Source organism: Heptranchias perlo, chromosome X (assembly GCF_035084215.1).
Source record: "Heptranchias perlo isolate sHepPer1 chromosome X, sHepPer1.hap1, whole genome shotgun sequence".
In the NCBI taxonomy this organism is placed as follows: domain Eukaryota; kingdom Metazoa; phylum Chordata; class Chondrichthyes; order Hexanchiformes; family Hexanchidae; genus Heptranchias; species Heptranchias perlo.
Genome location: NC_090370.1, coordinates 27338258 through 27359382, shown reverse-complemented (window position 1 = coordinate 27359382; position 21125 = coordinate 27338258). Strand labels below are relative to the sequence as shown.

At 45.0% G+C, this 21125-nt stretch overlaps 1 long non-coding RNA gene across 2 annotated transcripts in view; it reads left to right on the top strand.

Annotated features, from left to right (window-relative positions):
• Nucleotides 1-8693, top strand: part of LOC137306870 (uncharacterized) — a 53472-nt gene extending 44779 nt beyond the window's left edge. The window contains exon 3 of one of the 2 annotated variants that reach the window (XR_010958958.1): nucleotides 8632-8693. This is a non-coding gene — a long non-coding RNA (uncharacterized lncRNA). Of the gene's footprint in view, nucleotides 1-1693; nucleotides 1772-8631 lie in introns of those variants that run through there. The other variant, XR_010958957.1, reaches the window with a different exon arrangement.
• The last annotated feature ends 12432 nt before the right edge of the window (nucleotides 8694-21125 follow it).

Genomic DNA, 21125 nt, shown 5'->3' with positions numbered 1-21125 from the left:
CTAGGATGCAAAATTATCAGAAATTCAGCAGTAAACCAATAGGAATTCAGCAGAAACGTCTTGACCCAGAGAGTCGTTGGAATGTAGAGCTTGTTCGCACAAGGAGTAGTTGAGCTGAATAGCATGAATGCATTTAAGGGGAAGCTAGATAAGTACATGAGGAAGAAAGGAATGTGAGGATATCATGATAGAGTGAGGTGAAGCAGAATGGGAAGAGACTCGTGTGAAGCATGAACTATGGCATGGACCTGTTGGGCCGAATGGCTTTGTTTGTGTGCTGTAAATTCTCTGTAATTTTATAGTGAATTGTGAAAAGTCGAGGTGCAGCACTCAAAACAAACTTCAGCAAGCGGCTGGGTGTCACAGAGAGTCAACACTACGGCCGCTACGGATCTGAAGGTCTTACTTGAAATGAATGTGGGGTTTTCAAACACAGTCCTTGCTGAGAGGTTGGATTTGTGCCAAACCGAGCCTTAAATGGGCGGACCGGCTTTTATGTGCCGATCAAGAGCACCCAAAAACATCTTTAAAACCTCTCCCTCAATCACTGAGGCAGAAGGGAATATAAGGTTATATTGATAGGATTAGATGAAATCAGTCGGGAGGAGGCTCGTGTGGAGCATAAACACCGGCATGGATCAGTTGGGCCGGAATGGCCTGTTTCTGTGCTGAACATTCTCTGTAATTCGATGTTATTCCCTCCTTCTGCTTGGCTTCGTTCTTCGAGGGAATGGGAATTCGACAATATTGAAAATGGAGAGTCAACTTTTGTAAGTAAACTTCAGTGAGAGATCCTCTCTCGCCGCGGGATGTAAAAAATGCCGGACAGACTGAAGACTCTGAGTTAGAAATGGTCGGGTGTAAAACACATTCGGAACATGTAGGAAAAGGTTACGCCCTGTGTCTAAAAACAACGCGACAGGACTCGAAGCTGTAATCTTCTAACAGCAACACGATTCAGACTGAAATCAAGCGCCTTTTCCATTCGACCACGCGGCCACTGACACGAGAATAAAATGTATTGGAGAAAATTCTGAGCAGTTTCAGGGCCCGTGATCTCCAGGTTGAAAGGATGAACGAAAAATAACATGTATCGAATAACTGAAAAGTTCCACTGCGAGCCGGGTTCGAATCTGCCCGAGGAAAGCCCAATGGATTTCGAATCCAACGACCTGAACCTATCGGCCATCGTAGCTGAAATCTCACAGGCCCCCAAGGAGAATAATGCAGTACTGGAGGGAGAGGATGTCTTGGAGGGGTCAGGGAGTTAAGAAATAAAAGAGGTGCCATGACACTACTGGGTGTATTCTGTCGGCCACCAACCAGTGGGAAGGATATCGAGGAGCACATTTGCAGGGAAATTACAGAGAGGTGCAAAAGCCACAGAGCAGTGATAACGGGGGACTTCAACCATCCTAATATAGACTGGGGTAGTAATAATATTTGCGGCACAGAGGGGGAGGAATTTTTGAAACGTATTCAGGATGACTTTCTTAACGAGTCCGTTTCCAGCCCAACGAGGAAGGAGGCATTGCTGGACTTGGATCTCGTGAATGAGGTGGGCCAAGTGGAGCAAGTGTCAGTGGGGGAGCATTTAGAGAGAAACTGGCGGATGGGTCAAGAACCAGAGGAGTGAGATTTAAGGTAATTTGCAAAAGCACCAAAAATGACATGAGGATTTTTTTTTACACAGTGAATGGTTCGGATCTGGAATGCACTGCCCGAGAGGGTGGTGGAGGAAAATTCAATCATGGCCTTCAAAAGGGAACTGGATAAGTACTTGAAAGGAAAAAATGCAGTGCTACCGGGAAAGGGCGGGGTAGTGGGACTAGCTGGATTGCTCTCTCCATCAATCTCTCTCTTTGCCTCCCTCTCCACCTAGCTCTCTCTCTCTGTCTCACTCTTCTCTACTCGCTCTCTGTCACTCTTTGCATCCTTTTTGTCTTTTTCTCTCTCATTGTTTTCCCCTTTGCACCATCCCTACTCTGTGTCTCGCTTTCTCTGTCTCTCTGTCTCTCGCTATCTGTCTCTCTCTATCTTTCTCTCACTCTCTATCTTCTTCTTCTGTTAATCATTACAGATTCGTTTCCTCAAGCTGCACAGTTTTCCTCTGCCTGTCCCGCTGTGTCTCTTTCCCCTTCCCTCTCCAGACTCTCTCTGTCTCTTTCTCTCTGTGCCTCTCTCTGTCTCTCTCTCTGTCCCATTTCCTGTCTGTGTTTGTGTGTGTGTGTCTCTCTCTCTCTGTCTCTCTCAATCTGCCTCTCGCTGTGTCGCTTTCTGTCTCTTTGTATGTCTCTCTGTCTGTCTCTCTCTATCTCTCTATGTGACTCTATCTCCGTCTCTCTCCCTCTCTTTCTCTCTCTGCCTCTCTGTCTCTCTCTCTGCCCCTCTGTCTCTCTCTGTCGTTTTTCTCTCTCTGTCTCTCTATATCTCTATGTCTCTCCGTCTCTCTATCTCTCTCCCGTCCCTCCCTCTCCTGCTCTCTCTCTCCTTCTCCCCCTCTCTATCACTCTCCTTCTCTTTCTTCCTCTCTCCCTGTCTCTCTCTCTCTGTCAATCTGAGTTTGTGTGTTCGTCACTCGCTCGGTCTCTCTCCCTCTCCCTGCCTCTTCCTCTACCTCTCGCTTCCCCTTCCCCGGCTAGAGAATCTAGAAACGAGACAGCATAGATGCTGAGATGTAGTATCCATTGGCTGGAGAGTCGAGAACTGGGGAGCATAGTCGCAGGATAAGCGGTCGGCCATTTAAGGCTGAGATGAGGAGGAATTTCGTCACTCAGAGGTTTGCGAATCTTTGAATTCTCTCCCCCCAGAGGGCTGTGGATGCTCAGTCGTTGAATACATTCAAGGCTGAGATCGATAGGTTTTTGGACTCATGGGGAATGAAGGGATATGGGAATTGGACGGGAAAGTGGAGTTATGGTAGAAGATCGGCCACGATCTTATTGAATGGTGGAGCAAGCTCAAGAGACCGAATGGCCGACTCCTGCTCCTATTTCATATGTTCTTATGATCTTATATTCTCTCCCTCTCTCTCTGTCTCCACCTCTCTCAGTCCACCCCCTTTCTCTCTCTCTGTCTCAGTCTCCATGTGTGTGTGTGTGTGTGTGTCTTTCTCTTTCTTTCTTTTTCTCACCTTCTATCTCTCTATCCCTCTCCTGTCTGTCTGTCTTGCTCTCTCTTCCATCACTCCTGGTCAGCATTGACCCCTGCTGGAAAGTGCGGTAGCGGCTGACAACGAGAGCCCCTTGTGACACAGGAGATAAGGCCCTTGGTGTGAAGTGTCAATGAGGCAGCCTGGGTCTGTGGAGCCCGTCCCTCAGCAACAGTCGGTACGTGTAGCGGGTGGGAGGAGGGAGAATGGAAAGATCAATGTCAAGTGAATCACGAATATCACCAGAGTGACTGTGAAATGTCAAGGGTCCAACTTCGCTGCATTTCACCAACAGTCCACTTGGTGGTGGGCGGGGTGGGGTGGGGGTGTTGGTGGGGGCAGCGGGAATATTTTAGCAAAGGTGCCATCTTCTGGAAGCACGAAGTATTAAACCTCAGCGTTTGATGAGTCGTGCAGCACAGGAAGAGGTCATTCAGCCCATCGTGCCTGTGTCATCTCTTTAAAAGAGCTATCCAATTAGTTCCACTCCCCTGCTCATTCCCCAGAGCCCTGCAATTTTCTCCCCTTCAAGTATTTATCCAATTCCCTTTTGATGGTCACCATTCAATCTGCATTCCAGATCATAACAACTCGCTGCATAAACGAAATTCCTCATCACCTCCCCTCTCTGGTTCTTTGGCCAATTATCTTAAATCTGTGACCTCTGGTTAGCGACCTTCCTGCCAGTCGAAACAATTTCTCCTTCTGAACTATATGAAAACCCCTTGTAAATCTGAAGACCTCTAATATTTCTCCTCTTAACCTTTCCTGTTCTAAGGAGAACAATTGCAATTTCTCTGGTCTGTCCACGTAGCTGAGCTGCCTCATCCTCGAACTATACCAGGCAATCTCATCTGAACCCTCTGCAAGGCCTTGACATCCTTCCTAAAGTGTGGTGCCCAAGAATTGGACACAGTACTCCAGCCGCGGTCTAACACAGTGATTTATAAAGGTGTTGCATCGGGACAGAAGGAGGCCATTTAATCCCTCGAATCTGTTCCGCCATTCAATAAGATCATGGCTGATCTGTGACCTAACTCCATACGCCCTCCTCAGCCCGATATACCTTCATACCTCAGGTTAACAAAAATCTATCTATCTCAGGTTTGAAATTAACAATTGAGCTCGCATCAACTGCTGTCCGTGGAAGAGGATTCCAAACTTCTACCAGCCTTTGCGTGTAGAAATATTTCCTAACTTCACTCCTGAAAATCATGGCTCTAATTTTTAGGCTATGTCCCCTAGTCCCAGACTCGCCAAACAGCGGAAATAGTTTCCCTCTATCTACCCTATCAGTTCCCGTTAATATCTTGAATGTTTCGATCAAATCACCTCTTAGTTTTCCAAATTCCAAGGCATACAACCCGAGATTGTGCAATGTCTCCTCGTAGTTTAACCATTGGAGTCCAGGTATAATTCTAGTAAATCAACGCTGCATTCCCTCCAAGGCCAATATGTCTTTCCTTGGTGCGGAGCACAGAAGTGAATACTGTATTCAGGAGTGGTCCAACCGGGGCTTTGTACAGTTGTCGCATAACTTCTACCACCTGTAGTCTAGTCCTCTAGATATAAAGGCCAGCATTTCCAATCGCCCTTTTGATTATTTTCTGCACCTGTCCATGACATTTCTATGTACAAAGTATCTTTGGCCCTTCGCTGTTTGGACCTTTTCACCATTTAGAAAGTACTCTGATCAATCCTATTTCGGTCGAAAGTTGATGACCTCACACTTGCTTACATTAAAATCCATTTGCCACAGTTTTGCCCATCCACTTAGTCTGTGAATATCTCTCTGTAGTTTTATGTTTCCATCTTCACTGGAATGTTGTCTATCTTTGTGTCATCGACAAATTTGGTTATGTTGCTCTCTATCCCGTCATCTAAGTCGCTCATAAATACAGTGAATAGTTGAGGCCCCAAGAGAGATCACTGAGAGACACCACCAGTCACATCCTGCCAAATTGAGTACCTGCCCATTATCCCAAAGATACGAAGCAGAGAGAAAATCCCGAGATATTTCGGTGAGAAACTGTTGAAGAAATTCGGAGGAAAAATCAAATGCAGTTTTCAGGTGAAAGAAATATTTGCATTTTATAGCCACTTTCACGTCCTCAGGACGTCCCAAAGCGCCTTTCTTGCCAATGAACCTCGTTACTGTAGGAAACGCGGCAGCCAATTTGCACAGCGCAAGGTCCCACAAACAGCAATGTGAGAGTGATCAGATAATCCGTTTTTCGTGATGTTGGTTGAGCGATACATATTGTCCCACCACACCAGGGAGAACTCCCCCTGCTCTTCCTCCAACCGTGGCCGTGGGATCTTTTGTGTCCACTTGAGAGGACAAATGGGGCCTCGGTTTAACGTCTCATCTGAAACATGGTACCTCCGACAGTGAGGCACTCCCTCGGTACTGGCACCGGGAGTGCCAACTTGGATCATGGGCTTAAGTCTCTGGAGTGAGAAATGAACCCACGACCTACTGACTCAGAGGCCACAGAGCTACAAACTGAGCTCGGTGAAAGGGCAGGATATAATTGGAGGCAGTGAAGATTCAATCTCCATTTACAAGTCATCCATTCTATCCTTACTCCCATTGAACTGGTCAGTGTCCTGTGAATTTGAACATGGGCATATAAAGAATACGAAACACCAGAGCGAGTATTTTCAAATTAGATGATAGAGATCAATTGCCACAAGCTGGTTTAAATGATGGTGTTATCGTGTGTTAAAATGGCTGCTTTCGATGACAAGAATGTCACTTTAAATAAGTAAAAACTGCTTTAATAAAGACGTGGTTTTAAATGATTCATCCACTGCTTGAAGTTATATTTGTTCTCTGAAATTTTAGATATGTGGTTTTAATTGAGAGATATCTTGCATTAAATTACACATGCACAAACACACACACACACATACACATATATATATATATACAGTTTTGAGAGCTAAATATGCAAATTATACAAATTCTGCCTTAGATTATATACATGTTGTTTGGATTTATAGGGACGCCATTTGATTCATAATTAATATTTTAAATTATACAAATGCTGATTTGAAATAAAATATTAAATTGTTTGCTGTGTATACTGAATTGAAAACTCTGTAATATTGATATACGGGTCACGGGGATGGGCACCAGGATGGAGCATTAGAAAGTAGAAACAATGTCCACAAAGGATTGGGAGAGACTAGAGTAAGAAATAATATGTTATTTGGTAGGATCAGACGAATACAAAATACGAGAAGGTCTGGGTAGGTTTAAACTGCATGTGTGTAAACGCACCAAACATGGTAAATAAGGTTGGTGAGCTGCAGGCACAAATCCCAACATGGGAATATGGTGTTGTGGCGATAACAGAGACCTAGCTCATAAAAGGGCAGGATTGGGTACTAAATATTCCTGGATTCAACGTGTTCATTAAAGATAGGGAACGAAAAAAAGGAGGCGGGGGAGATTTGGGCTAGCAGCAGTATGGATTAAGGAGAAAATGTCAGTGCTGTAGAGAAAGGATGTCCTTGAGGGGTCACGGATAGAATCTATTTGGTTAGTGTTAAGAAACAATAGAGGTGCCAATACACTAATCAGTCTATTCTATAGGCCACCATATTTTTGGAAGAAGATAGAGGGGCAAATTTGCAGGGAAATTACAGAGAGGAACAAGAAATACAGAGTAGTGATAACTGGGGACTTCAACTATCCTAATAGAGACTGGGATAGTAATATTATAAAGGGCAGAGAGCGGGAAGAATTTTTGAAGTGTGTTTCGGAGAATTTCCCTGATAAGTATGTTTCCGGCCCAATGCTGAATCTGGTTCTGGGGAATGAGGTGGGTCAAGTGGAAGAAGTGTCAGTGGGGGAACATTTAGGGAACAGTGATCATAATATCCTAAGGTTTAGGTTAGTGATGGAAAAGGACACGGCACAATTGAGAGTAAAAATCTTGAATTGGAAGTGGGCCAATTTTGGTGAGTTGAGAACGGATCTGGCCCTGGGAAATTGGAATCAAAGATTGGCAGGGAAAACTGTAATCGAACAATGGGCAGCCTTTAAAGAGCAGATGGTTCGGGGACAGAACAGGTACATTCCCACGAGGGGGAAAGGTAGGGCAACCAAAGCCAGAGCTCCCTGGATGACGAGGAGAGGTAATATAAAATAAATGGTACAATACTGAAGGTGGTGCAGGTACAGATAGACCTGGGGGTATATGTGCACAAATCTTTGAAGGTGGTTGAGAACGCGGTTAAAAAAGCATACGGGCTCCTGGGCTTCATAAATAGAGGCATAGAGTACAATAGCAAGGAAGTTATTTTCAAACTTCATAAAACACTGGTTCGGCCAAAGCTGGAGTATTGTATCCAATCCTGGACACCGCGCTTTTTGAAGAATGTGAAGGCCTTCGAAAGGGTGCAGAAACCATTTACTAGAATGATTCCAGGGATGAGGGACTTCAGTTACTGGATACACTGGGGAAGCTGGGGTTGTTCTCCTCAGAGCAGAGAAGGGTGAGAGGAGATTGTCAGTGTTCAAAATCTTGAAGGGTTTACATAAAGTAAATGAAGAGCAACTGTTCCGATTGGCCGAAGAGTCGAGAAACAAAGGACACAGATTTAAGGTGATTGGCAAAAGAACCAAAGGTGTCATGAGGAAAAACTTTTTTTACACAGCGAGTAGTTATGATCTGGAATGTCCTGTCTGAAAGCGAGGTGGAAGCAGATTCAATCGTGGCTTTCAAAAATGAATTGGAGAAATACTTGAAGGGACAAAAATGAGCAGGGTTAGGAGGAAAGAGCAGGAGAATGGGACTAAATGGATTGCTCTTACAAAGAGCAGGCACGGGCACGATGGACTGAATGGCCTCCTTCTGTAATGTAACAATTCTATGATTCTATGATTCTCTATCTATAATCGACAACAACCTGCATTTATATAGCACATTTAACGCGGTAAAACGTCCCAAGTCGCATCACAGGAACATTATCAAACACAGTTTCACACTGAGCCACATAAGGAGGCATTGGAACAGTTAACTAAAATCTTGATCAAAGAGGTAGATTTTAAGGAACGTCTTAAAGGAGGAGACAGAGGTAGAGAGGCGGAGAGGTTTCGGGAGGGAATTCCAGAGCTTGCGGACTGGGCAGCTGAAGGCGCGGCCGCCAGTACTGGAGCGATGAAAATTGGGAATGCACAAGAGGCAAGAATTGGAGGAGTTCAGAGTTCTCGGGGTGTGGGGGGTGATGTTGGGCTGGAGGACGATACAGAGATCGGGAGTGGTGAGGCCCTGGAAGGATTTTAACAGGAGGATTGGAAATTTAAATTCGAGGCGTTGCCGGACCATTATTCAATGTGCTTCATACTTCTCCACATTAAACGGCATCTGCCACCTGTCAGTCCATTCCAGTCCAAACCATCAATGACTTCCTGGACTCATTTAAATTTACGTTACTGGTTGTCAAAACTTCAAATTTTGTGTCATCAGCAAATGTTCCGATTGTGCTCCCGATTCCCAAATCCGAATAGTCTATATTTTCGGAGCGGAGATGTGGGCCCAGCACTGACCCGTCGGATAATCACTTCCACCCCTACTCCATTGGAACATAGTTACTGAGGAACATCGGGACATTGGAACAAAGGAACATCGGGACATAGGAACATAGGAACATCGGGACATAGGAACATAGGAACATCGGAACATTGGAACAAAGGAACATCGGGACATGGGAACATAGGAACATCGGGACATTGGAACAAAGGAACATCGGGACATAGGAACATAGGAACATCGGGACATAGGAACATAGGAATATCGGGACATAGGAACATAGGAACATCGGGACATAGGAACATAGGAACATCGGGACATAGGAACATAGGAACAAGAGTAGACCATTCAACACCTCGAGCCTGTTTCGTTCAATTAGATCACGGCTGATCTGAATCTTAACTCCATCTTCCCGCATCGGTTCCGTTACTCATAATACCCGTGCCTAACAAAAGTCTATAAATCTCAGTTTTGGAATTTTCAATGGACCCCCAGCCTCAACAGCTTTTTTTGGGCGAGAGTTCCACATTTACACTGCCCTTTGTGTGAAGAACTTCTATCTGACATCACCCCTGAACGGCCCGGCTCTAATTTTAAGTTTATTCCCGGTGTTCTGCACTCCCCCACCAGAGGAAACAATTCCTCTCTATCATCTTAAACGCTTCAATTAGATCTTCTATTGGAATTAGAATCTTCAATTCTCAATGGAATGACAGCCATTTAAACAAATCCTAAGATCGACCCTTTTTTGGTCCAAAATGGATGACCTCACATTTAACTGCTTTGAAGTCCATTGGCCACCGTTTTACCCACTCACTTAATCTACAAATGTGTCTTTGTAATTTTCTGCTCCAGTGTACACGACTTGCTATGCCATCAATCCTTGTGTCATTTGCAAACTTGGATAAATGGCTCTCTATTGTGTTATCCATGTCAATAATGAATATACTGAATAGTTGTTGCCCCAGTGCAGATCCTTGTGGGTTTAGGTGTTGGGGAAGGGGATCAGGGTGTGGGGAACTGATTCAAGGGTGGGAAGGTGATGGTCGGGATTCAGAGGGTGGGAAAGATGTTCAAGGGTTTGGGAAGGGATCAGGAATTCATGGGCTGGGGAAGGGGTTTATTGGGTGGGAAGGTGTTCAGGGGAGGTGAAGGCGTCGAGAGGATTGGATATAGTTCAGAGGGTGGGGCAGGGTTTCAGAGGGAGTGAAGGAGTTCGGGGAGTGGGAAGCGATTCAGGGGATGGGAAGTGGTTCAGGGGATGGTAAGAATTTGGGGAAGATGCTCAACGGCTTGGAATCATATCAGCGGGTAGAAAGGTGTTCAGGGGATGGGAAGGGGTTTAGGGGAGGAGAAACGGTTGAGTGTATCGAGAATGGGTTCATGGGGTTGAAAAGGGGTTCAGGGGATGGGAAACGATTCATTGTGAGTGTAAGGAATTCAGAGTGTGGGAAGGGCTTCAGGGGATGGGAAGCTGTTCAGGGAAGTCGTTCAGAGTTTGGGGAAGGGCTTGAGGGAGTGGGAAGGGGGTTATGGGGTGGGGAATGTGTTCAGGTGGTTGGAAGGAGCCGACGGGCGATCCTGGTTGCCTCCCGGGGTTTGAATCCCAACTGCAGCTCCTTTCGCTGCCGGTCCCCGTTGAAGAGCGGAGGTTTCGTCGATTTCAGGAGCTGTTTGGACGGATGCGGGGATGGCGACCCCGCCTTCCCACAGTCCAGCGCGGCGGAGAAAAGCCCCCATCGAACCACAGCTCTGGAAGCGCTGCACTCTGGGATATGGCGTCACCTGACCATGTGACTCCTCAAAAAGGCACTCGGGTGCGGGGCAGCAGACGGAGCCCAGCTGGGCCCAGAGGCGGATACGGTGAGCTGCCATCAACGTGGCGAGGTTACTTCTGGGTGAGGACACCATGTCGGATGCGGAGTGGGCGGGACAGCAGCGTCCGTCCAGGCCATGTTGGGTCGTCATTGTCTTACGCGGTGAGGTCACTTCCTGTGAGACGCACCGAGGCCAGAGCCCTTGTCCCTCCCACTATCTGCAAAACTCCATTGTGCTCAATGTTTGGGGGTCGCTTTGCTTCTCTCACAGGAGGGGATTAAGAGTAATGTTAAAGAGCTCAAAAAAGGTTTAAAAGGAGACGAATGTTATAAAGGGGTTAAAAAGAGGGTTAAAAGGGGTTAAATAAGTTACTGGTTGAAATGGTATTCAAGAGGTTAAAAAGAGTTGTAAATAAGTTAAATGGCTCAAAGGGGGTTAACGTTTAAAAAGGGGGTTGGAGATAAAAAAAAGTGTTTTAAGAAGTTAATAGTTTTAAAAAAGGATGGTAAAAAGCGGTTTCAGGAGGTTCAATCGTTAAAAGTGGTTTAAAGAGGTTTTAAAGGGGTTCAAAATGGGGTTAGGAGAGAGACTGTCAGCTCGGTGAGAAAGAGATGGGTTTCAAAAGGAACCACAGTGGGAGAGTTTGGAGAAAGACAGTCTCTCCAAAAAAATGGTTTAAAAAGGGGGCAAAATGGCTTCAATAGTAGGGTTTAAAAATGAGGTTCAAAAGGGATTAAAAGGGGTTTAATTACGTTTCAAATGACAGTTTAAAGTGGATTTAAAAAGGGGGGATAAAATTGGTATAAAAAGGAGGTATTAAAAGGAGTTTTAAAAAGAGGGTTCACGGGGACCTATTGGACCGGGTCTTATTTGCGATTCTATATATTAATTCTGGACCAGTGTGCGATGCTCATTTTCTCTCGTGCTCTGTCTGAGTTTGTGTCACACCTTTTCTCTGTTTCTGTTTAATTCTCTCCCCCTCTCTCTCTCTCTCTCTCCGACCTCTCTCATCTGTCCCGCTCGATTTCTCACCACTTCTTTCAATGTGTGTCTCTCTCTCCCTCTGACTTTGGTGCGGTCTTTCCACTCACTCTTTGCCGAGGAGGGACTGCCATCGCCTGGTCCATTCCCACAGATCCAGTCATCGTCAGAGAATCAACTGCAATGGCTTAGAATCATAGAATCATAGAAGTTTACAACATGGAAATAGGCCCGTCGGCCCAACATGTCCATGTCGCCCAGTTTATACCACTAAGCTAGTCCCAATTGCCTGCATTTGGCCCATATCCCTCTATACCCATCTTACCCATGTTACTGTCCAAATGCTTCTTAAAATACAAAATTGTACCCGCCTCGACTACTGCCTCTGGCAGCTCGTTCCAGACACTCACCACCCTTTGAGTGAAAAAATTGCCCCTCTGGACCCATTTGTATCTCTCCCCTCTCACCTTAAATCTGTGCCCCCTCGTTATAGACTCCCCTACCTTTGGGAAAAGATTTTGACGATCTACCTTATCTGTGCCCCTCATTATTTTATAGACTTCTATAAGATCACCCCTTAACCTCCTACTCTCCAGGGAAAAAAGTCTCAGCCTATGTAACCTCTCCCTATAAGTCAAACCATCAAGTCCCGGCAGCATCCTAGTAAATCTTTTCTGCACTCTTTCTAGTTTAATAATATCCTTTCTATAATAGGGTGACCAGAACTGTACACAGTATTCCAAGTGTGGCCTTACTAATGTCATGTACAACTTCAACAAGACATCCCAACTCCTGTATTCAATGTTCTGACCAATGAAACCAAGCATGCTGAATGCCTTCTTCACTACCCTATCCACCTGTGACTCCACTTTCAAGGAGCTATGAACCTGTACTCCCAGATCTCTTTGTTCTATAACTCTCCCCAACGCCCTACCATTAACGGAGTAGGTCCTGGCCCGATTCGATCTACCAAAATGCATTACCTCACATTTATCTAAATTAAACTCCATCTGCCATTCATCGGCCCACTGGCCCAATTTATCAAGATCCCGTTGCAATCCTAGATAACCTTCTTCACTGTCCACAACGCCACCAATCTTGGTGTCATCTGCAAACTTACTAACCATGCCTCCTAAATTCTCATCCAAATCATTAATATAAATAACAAATAACAGCGGACCCAGCACCGATCCCTGAGGCACACCGCTGGTCACAGGCCTCCAGTTTGAAAAACAACCCTCTGCAACCACCCTCTGTCTTCTGCCGTCAATCCAATTTTGTATCCAATTGGCTACCTCACCTTGGATCCCATGAGATCTAACCTTATGTAACAACCTACCATGCGGTACCTTGTCAAAGGCTTTGCTAAAGTCCATGTAGACCACGTCGACTGCACAGCCCTCATCTATCTTCTTGGTTCCCCCTTCAAAAAACTCAATCAAATTTGTGAGACATGATTTTCCTCTCACAAAACCATGCTGACTGGTCCTAATCAGTCCCTGCCTCTCCAAATGCCCGTTGATCCTGTCTCTCAGAATACCCTCCAACAACTTACCCACGACAGATGTCAGGCTCACCGGTCTGTAGTTCCCAGGCTTTTCCCTGCCGCACTTCTTAAACAAAGGCACAACATTTGCTACCCTCCAATCTTCAGGCACCTCACCTGTAGCTGTCGATGATTCAAATATCTCTGCTGGGGGACCCGCAATTTCCTCCCTAACCTCCCATAACGTCCTGAGATACATTTCATCAGGCCCCGGAGATTTATCTACCTTGATGCGCGTTCAGACTTCCAGCACCTCCTTCTCTGTAATATGTACACTCCTCAATACATCACTATTTATTTCCCCAAGTTCCCTAACATCCATGCCTTTCTCAACCATAAATACCGATGCGAAATAGTCATTTAGGATCTCACCCATCTCTAGTGGTTCCGCACATAGATGACCTTGTTGATCCTTAAGTGGCCCGACTCTCTCCCTAGTTACTCTTTTGCCCTTTATGTATTTGTAGAAGCTCTTTGGATTCACCTTTGCCTTATCTGCCAAAGCAATCTCATATCCCCTTTTTGCCCTCCTGATTTCTCTCTTAACTCTACTCCGGCAATCTCTATACTCTTCAAGGGATCCACTTGATCCCAGCTGCCTATGCATGTCATACGCCTCCTTCTTCTTTTTGACTAGGGCCTCAATCTCCCGAGTCATCCAAGGTTCCCTACTTCTACCAGCCTTGCCCTTCACTTTATAAGGAATGTGCTTACCCTGAACCCAGGTTAACACACTTTTGAAAGCCTCCCACTTACCAGACGTCCCTTTGCCTGCCAACAGACTCTCCCATTCAACTTATGAAAGTTCCTGTCCAATACCATCAAAATTGGCCTTTCCCCAATTTAGAATTTTAACTTTTGGGCCAGACCTATCATTCTCCATAGCTATCTTAAAACTAATGGAATTATGATCACTGGTCCCAAAGTGATCCCTCACTAACACTTCTGTCACCTGCCCTTCCTTATTTCCCAAGAGGAGGTCAAGTTTTGCCCCCTCTCTCGTCGGGCCATCCACATACTGAATGAGAAATTCCTCCTGAATGCACTCAACAAATTTCTCTCCATCCAAGCCCCTAATGCTATGGCTGTCACAGTCAATGTTGGGAAAGTTAAAGTCCCCTACTATTACCACCCTATTTTTCTTGCAGCTGTCTGTAATCTCCTTACATATTTGCTCCTCAATTTCCCGTTGACTATTTGGGGGTCTGTAGTACAATCCTATCAACGTGATCTCTCCCTTCTTATTTTTTAGTTCTACCCATATGGACTCCGTGGGCGAACCCTCTGATATATCCCCTCTCACTACTGCCGTGATGTTCTCCCTAATCAAGAACGCAACTCCTCCTCCTCTCTTACCTCCTGCTCTATCTTTCCTGTAGCATCTGTACCCTGGAACATTGAGCTGCCAGTCCTGCCCCTCCCTTAGCCATGTTTAAGTAATAGCTATAACATCCCAGTCCCATGTGCCCATCCATGCCCTGAGTTCATCTGCCTTGCCCATCAGACTTCTTGCATTGAAATAAATGCAGTTTAATCTAGACTTCCCTTGGTCTTTGCCCTGCTTTCTCAGACCATCTGTCCGGTCATGTTTTGTACACTCTCTCTTACTGCCTTTTGTTTCTGTCTCCACTTTACTTCCCACTGACTTCCTGCATTGGTTCCCATCCCCCTGCCACTTTAGTTTAAACCCTCCCCAACAGCACTAGCAAACACTCCCCCTAGTACATTGGTTCCAGTCCTGCCCAGATGCAGACCGTCCAATTTGTACTGGTCCCACCTCCCCCAGAACCGGTTCCAATGTCCCAGGAATTTGAATCCCTCCCTCTTGCACCATTTTTCAAGCCACGTATTCATCCTAGCTATCCTGTCATTCCTACTCTGACGAGCCCGTGGCACTGGTAGCAATCCTGAGATTACTACCTTTGAGGTCCTACTTTTTAGTTTAACTCCTAACTCCCTAAATTCAGCTTGTAGGACCTCATCCTGTTTTTTACCTATATCGTTGGTACCTATATGCACCACGACAACTGGCTGTTCACCTTCCCCATCCAGAATGTTCTGCAGCCGCTCCGAGACATCCCTGACCCTTGCACCAGGGAGGCAACATACCATCCTGGAGTCTCGGTTGCGTCTGCAGAAACGCCTGTCTATTCCCCTTACAATCGAGTCCCCTATCACTATAGCTCTGCCACTCTTTTTCCTGCCCTCCTGTGCAGCAGAGCCAGCCACGGTGCCATGAACATGGCCGCTGCCACCTTCCCCTGGTGAGCCATCACCCCCAACAGTATCCAAAACGGTATACCTGTTTGAGAGGGGGATGGCCACAGGGGACCCCTGCACTACCTGCATGCACCTCTTACTCTGCCTGGTGGTCACCCATTCACTTCCTGCCTGTACTCCCTTTACCTGCGGTGTGACCAACTCGCTAAACGTACTATCCACGAGTTTCTCTGCATCGCGGATGCTCCACAGTGAGTCTTCCCGCTCCCGCCTGTTTCTCCTCCACATGCTGCCCCTCGCCGCGATCATCCGAAAACACAACGTCAGGTTCCAGACGGCCTGTGGCGATCCAGCGCTCGAAGGGATGTCGCTTTTTGATCCCTCGATGTCGGCTGTTCCGATCATTGTGAAGTTGACTTCACCCAGCGCTGGATTGTTCACATACGAATATTGAACGTGAGCTCGGATTAGACCGTCGTGAGACAGGTTAGTTTTACCCCACTGATGATGTGTTGTTGCAATAGTAATCCTGCTCAGTACGGGAGGAACCAGTTCAGGCTGCTGACGAGACCCAACTCCACTTCCCCACCACCTCTCCCGAACCCTCCACCGCCTCTGATTTGTCACGCTGCTTCTCCGTCATCCAGTATTAGATGAACAGAAATTTCCTCCGATTAAACATTGGGAATACCGAAGCCATTGTCTTCGGTCCCTGCCAATCATTCAATTTCCTGGACAGTGACTCCATCCCTCTCCCTGGCCAATGTGTGAGGCTGAACCACACAATTCGCAAACTTAACGCGGTATTTGACCCTGAGATGAACTTCTGACCCCATATCCTTTCCATCACCAAGACCGCCTACTTCCGCCTCTGTAACATCGCCCGTCTCCACCCATTGCCTCAGCTCATCTGCTGCTGAAACCCTCATCCATGCCTTTGTTACCTCCAGACTCAACTACTTCAATGCTCTCCTGGCCGGCGTCCAACCTTGTACCCTCTGCAAACTTGAACTCATCCAAAACTCTGCTCCCAAATTCTCACTCGAATTAAGTCTCGTTATCCCATCACCCCTCTGTGTTCGCTGACCGACATTGGCTCCCGGTCCAGCAACGCCTCGATTTTAAAATTTTCATCCTTGTCTTCAAATCCATTTACGGCCTCGCCCCACCTTATCTCCGTAACCTCCACCAGCCCGACAACCCTTCGAGATCTCTGCGCCCCTCCAATTCTGGCCTCTTGCGTTTTGCGATTTGATTCGCCCCACCATTGGCGGCCATGCATTCAGCTGCCTGACCTCTGAAGTGCCCTCGCTGAACCTCTCTGCCTCTCACCCTTCCTTTCCCCCTTTAAAACGTTCCTTACAACGTACCTCTTTACCGATGCTTTTGGTCACTTGTCCTAATATTTCCTCAGGCGGCTCGGTGTCAAATTGTGTTTGATAATCGCTCCTGTGAAACGCCTTGGGACGTTTCACTACGTTAAAGGTGCTGTATAAATGTGAGTTATTGTTGTTAATATTCACCTATGTCTCTGTCACGGTGTTAATATTCCTCAGATCAGTGGGAGTGGTTTACAGTTCACAGGGTGTCTCTGGCCGTGGGCTATGAAGTACAGAGTGTCTCAGTGAGGGTCTTTCCTTCAATCTGTAAATATTTACAGTGTTTCTGACAGTCTGTTAATGTTTACAGTGTATTTGTGTGAGTCTGTTAAATTTTACAGTGTTTCTGTGATTCTATTAATATTTACAGTGTCTTTCTTTGAGTACGTTATTATTTGCAAACTGTTTCTGTGAATTTGTTAATGTTTACAGGGTGTTTTGTGAGACTATTAATATTTATAGGGCGTTTCGGTGAAACTGTTAATCTTCACACGTGATTTATGTGAGTCTGTTAATATTTACAGGGTGTTTCTCTGAGACAGTTAATATTTATATGGTGTATCTGTGAAACTGTTATTTTTTACAGGTGGTTTCTGTGAATGTTGATGTTTACAGGGTGTTTCTGTGAGTCGGTTATTATTTATAGGGCCATTCTGTACGACTGGTCATGTTTACAGCGTGTTTCCTTGAGTCTGTTAATGTTTACTGGGTGTTTCTTGACTGTGTAAATGTTCACTTGTTGTCCATTTAAGCTGGCAAATATTCAAAGGAGTCTTCCGTCATGTTACTGAACATTGAATTGATCATTTATTTCAATAATTTAAAACATCTTCCAATAATTGGCCAGTCCCACAATGTGTCGACAGGAAGCAGTAGTGAAATTGCCGGCCCCATTCAAGAGCCACCGCAGGGACCTCAGAGGTTGTGATCGGACCCAAACCTCCATTCAAATTGGGAACCATTTTGGAATGGTTCAGTGTCATTGCCGATTGACCCCAATATCTCTACATCACAAACCCCGGGGGCGGAGCGGGTCGGACAGAATATGAAAGAGGATTGAGTTCTGATGCTGGGAATTCTTCTGTTGTTCTCATGATTTTAAGAATTAGAGAAAAGGGATATTTCAGCATTTTCTTCAACTGCTCTCTGAATTTAGTCTGGGTCACAGCATAAATACAAGTGTTCGTGCAGCAACTCAGGAGCTGGAGCATGAATCCCAGTTCCATTAGAGCGACAGGCGGAATTACAAGCTGATAGGTAAAGCCCAACACCCGTATCCATATAGAATACAACATAAACATCGCCCATAACAGAATGAAATTCCCCGAGATGACGAACAGTAAAATAATGGACTTCCGTCGACTCGTAATTTCTGGGTCACTGGGACTCTATTCACTGCTGTGGTCCCGGAGTCTCCTGCGGGCTCTGTTGGCCACTACAATGTGTCTGACGATTAAAACATTGAGCAGCAGAATCCGAACAATACACACAGTCATTTGGGGAAGAGTGTTTCAGGTTTCCACTACCCGTTGGGTGAACAAATGCCTCCTGGTTTCGCTCCTAAATGGAACATTTTGCCCTCTTCTTTTGGATTCGATCAGAATAGAAAACATTTTGTCGGTATCTACCCTATTCAATGCATTTATGACTTTAAACACGTCGATTAGAAAACATCTCAGATTTTAAACTAAAAATGGAATCCAAAAAAGTGTATGCGTTCCACAAGCACTGACACGCACAAATGGAACATCCAGTAAATAGTGAGAATCACTTAGGAAAACCCTATTATTACTGACAGACACACAGAAAGATCCAGCAAATACTGACACTCATTCAGAAACATCCCGTAAATGTTAACACTCAACCAGGAACATCATGTAAATACTGACACTAACCTAGGAACATCCTGTAAATACTGACACTCACCTGGGAAGGACATGTAAATATAAACACTCATCTAGGAACATTCTGTAAATACTGACACTCAAACAGGAAAATCCTGTAAATAGTGACACTCACGTTGGGACATTCCTATAAATACTGACACTCACCTAGGAACAATCTGTAAATACTAACACTCACCGAGTAATATCCTGTAAATACTGTTATTCAAACAGGAACATTCTGTAAATACTGACACTCACCCAGGAATATCCTGTCAATAGTGACACTAACTCAGGAACATCCTATAAATACTGACACTCACCTCGGAACAATCTGTAAATACTGACGCTCACCTAGTAATATCCTGTAAATAATAACATTCAAACAGGAACATTCTGTAAATACTGACACTCACCCAGGAACATTCTTTAAACATTGACACTCACTCAGGATAATCCTGAAAATACTGGCACTCACTCAGGGACATCCTGTAAATATTGATACACACCCAGAAATATCCTTTAAATACTGACACTCACTAAGGAACATCCTGTAAACACTGACACTCACTCAGGAACATCCTGTAAATACTGACACTCACACAAGAACATCCTGTAATTACTGACAATCACTCTGGAACATCCGGGAAATACTGACACTCACTCAGGAACATCCTGTAAATAAAGACTCTCATTCAGGATCCTCCTCGAACTATTGACACTCACTCACAAACATCCTGTAAATACTGACACTCACACAAGAACATCCTGTAAATACTGACACTCACACAAGAACATCCTGTAAATACTGACACTCACTCAGGTATATCCTGTTAAATATTGGCAATCACTCAGGATCATCCTGTGAATACAGACATTCATTCAGGTACATCCTGGAAGTAATGACACTCAATCAAAAACATCCTGTAAATACTGCCAATCCCCAGGAATATTCTATAATTAGTGACATTCACTCAGAAACATCCTGTATATACTGACACTCACTCAGAAACATCCTGTGAATAATGACACACATTCAGGAACAAACTTTAAGTACTGCAACTCATTCAGGAACAACCTCTAAATGCTGACACTCATACAAGAACAATCCGTCAATACTGACACTCTCTCGGGAAAACCCTGTAAATACTGACACTAACACAGGAACACCGTATAAATACTGACAATGACCCAGGAATGATCTATAAATAATGACACTCACTCAGGAATATCCTGTAAATACTGACACTCATCGAGGATCCTACACGAAATATTGAAACTCACTCACGAACATCCATTAAATACCAAAACTCACACGAGAACATCCTGTAAATACTGACACTCACTCAGGAACATCCTGTAAATACTGACACTCACTCAAGAATAACCTGGAAATACTGACGCTCACCCAGGAACATCGTGTAAATACTGACATGCACCTAGGAACTTCCTGTAAATACTCACACTCACTCAGGAACACCCTGTCAATACTGACACTCACTCAGGAACATCCTGTAAATTCTGACACTCACACAGGAACAACCTGTAAATGCAGAAAATCACTCAGGAGCAACCTGCAAAAAACAATACTGACCCAAGAACACTTCCGTAAATACTGTCACTCATCCGGGAACATCGTGTAAATACTGACACTCACTCAGAAACACCCTCTAAATACGGACACTCACTCAGGAACAACCTAGAATTACTGACACTCACTCAGTAACATCCTGCATATACTGACACTCACTGAGGAACAAGCTGTAAATACTGACACTCACTCAAGAATAACCTGTAAGTACTGATACTCATCCAGGAACATCCTGTAAATACTAACACTCATCCAGGAACATCCTGTAAATAAAGACACTCACCCAGGAACATCCTGTAAATACTGACACTCACCCAGGAACATCCTGTAAATACTGACACTCATCCAGGAACATCCTGTAAATACTGACACTCACCCAGGAACATCCTGTAAATACTGACACTCATCCAGGAACATCCTGTAAATACTGACACTCATCCAGGAACATCCTGTAAATAAAGACACTCATCCAGGAACATCCTGTAAATAAAGACACTCACCCAGGATCCTCCTCGAAATTTTGACACTCACTCACGAACATCCATTAAATACTGAAACTCACTCAGGAACATTCTGTAAATACTGACACTAACACAGGAACATCCTGTAAATACTGACACTCACTCAGGAACATCCTGTAAATATTGACACTCACTCAGGAACATCCTGTAAATACTGAAACTCACTCAGGAACATTCTGTAAATACTGACACTAACACAGGAACATCCTGTAAATACTGACACTCACTGAGGAACATCCTGTAAATACAGACACTCACTCAGGAACATCCTGTAAATACTGACACTCACTCAGGAATCTCCTTTAAATGCTCACACTCCCACAGCAACATTGTGTAATATTGACACTCACTCACGACCATTCTTTAAATACTGAGACTCACTCAGGAACATCCTGTAAATAAAGACACTCACTCAGGATCATCCTCGAAATATTGACATTCACACAAGAACATCCTGTAAATACCGACACTTACTCAGGAACATCCTGTAAA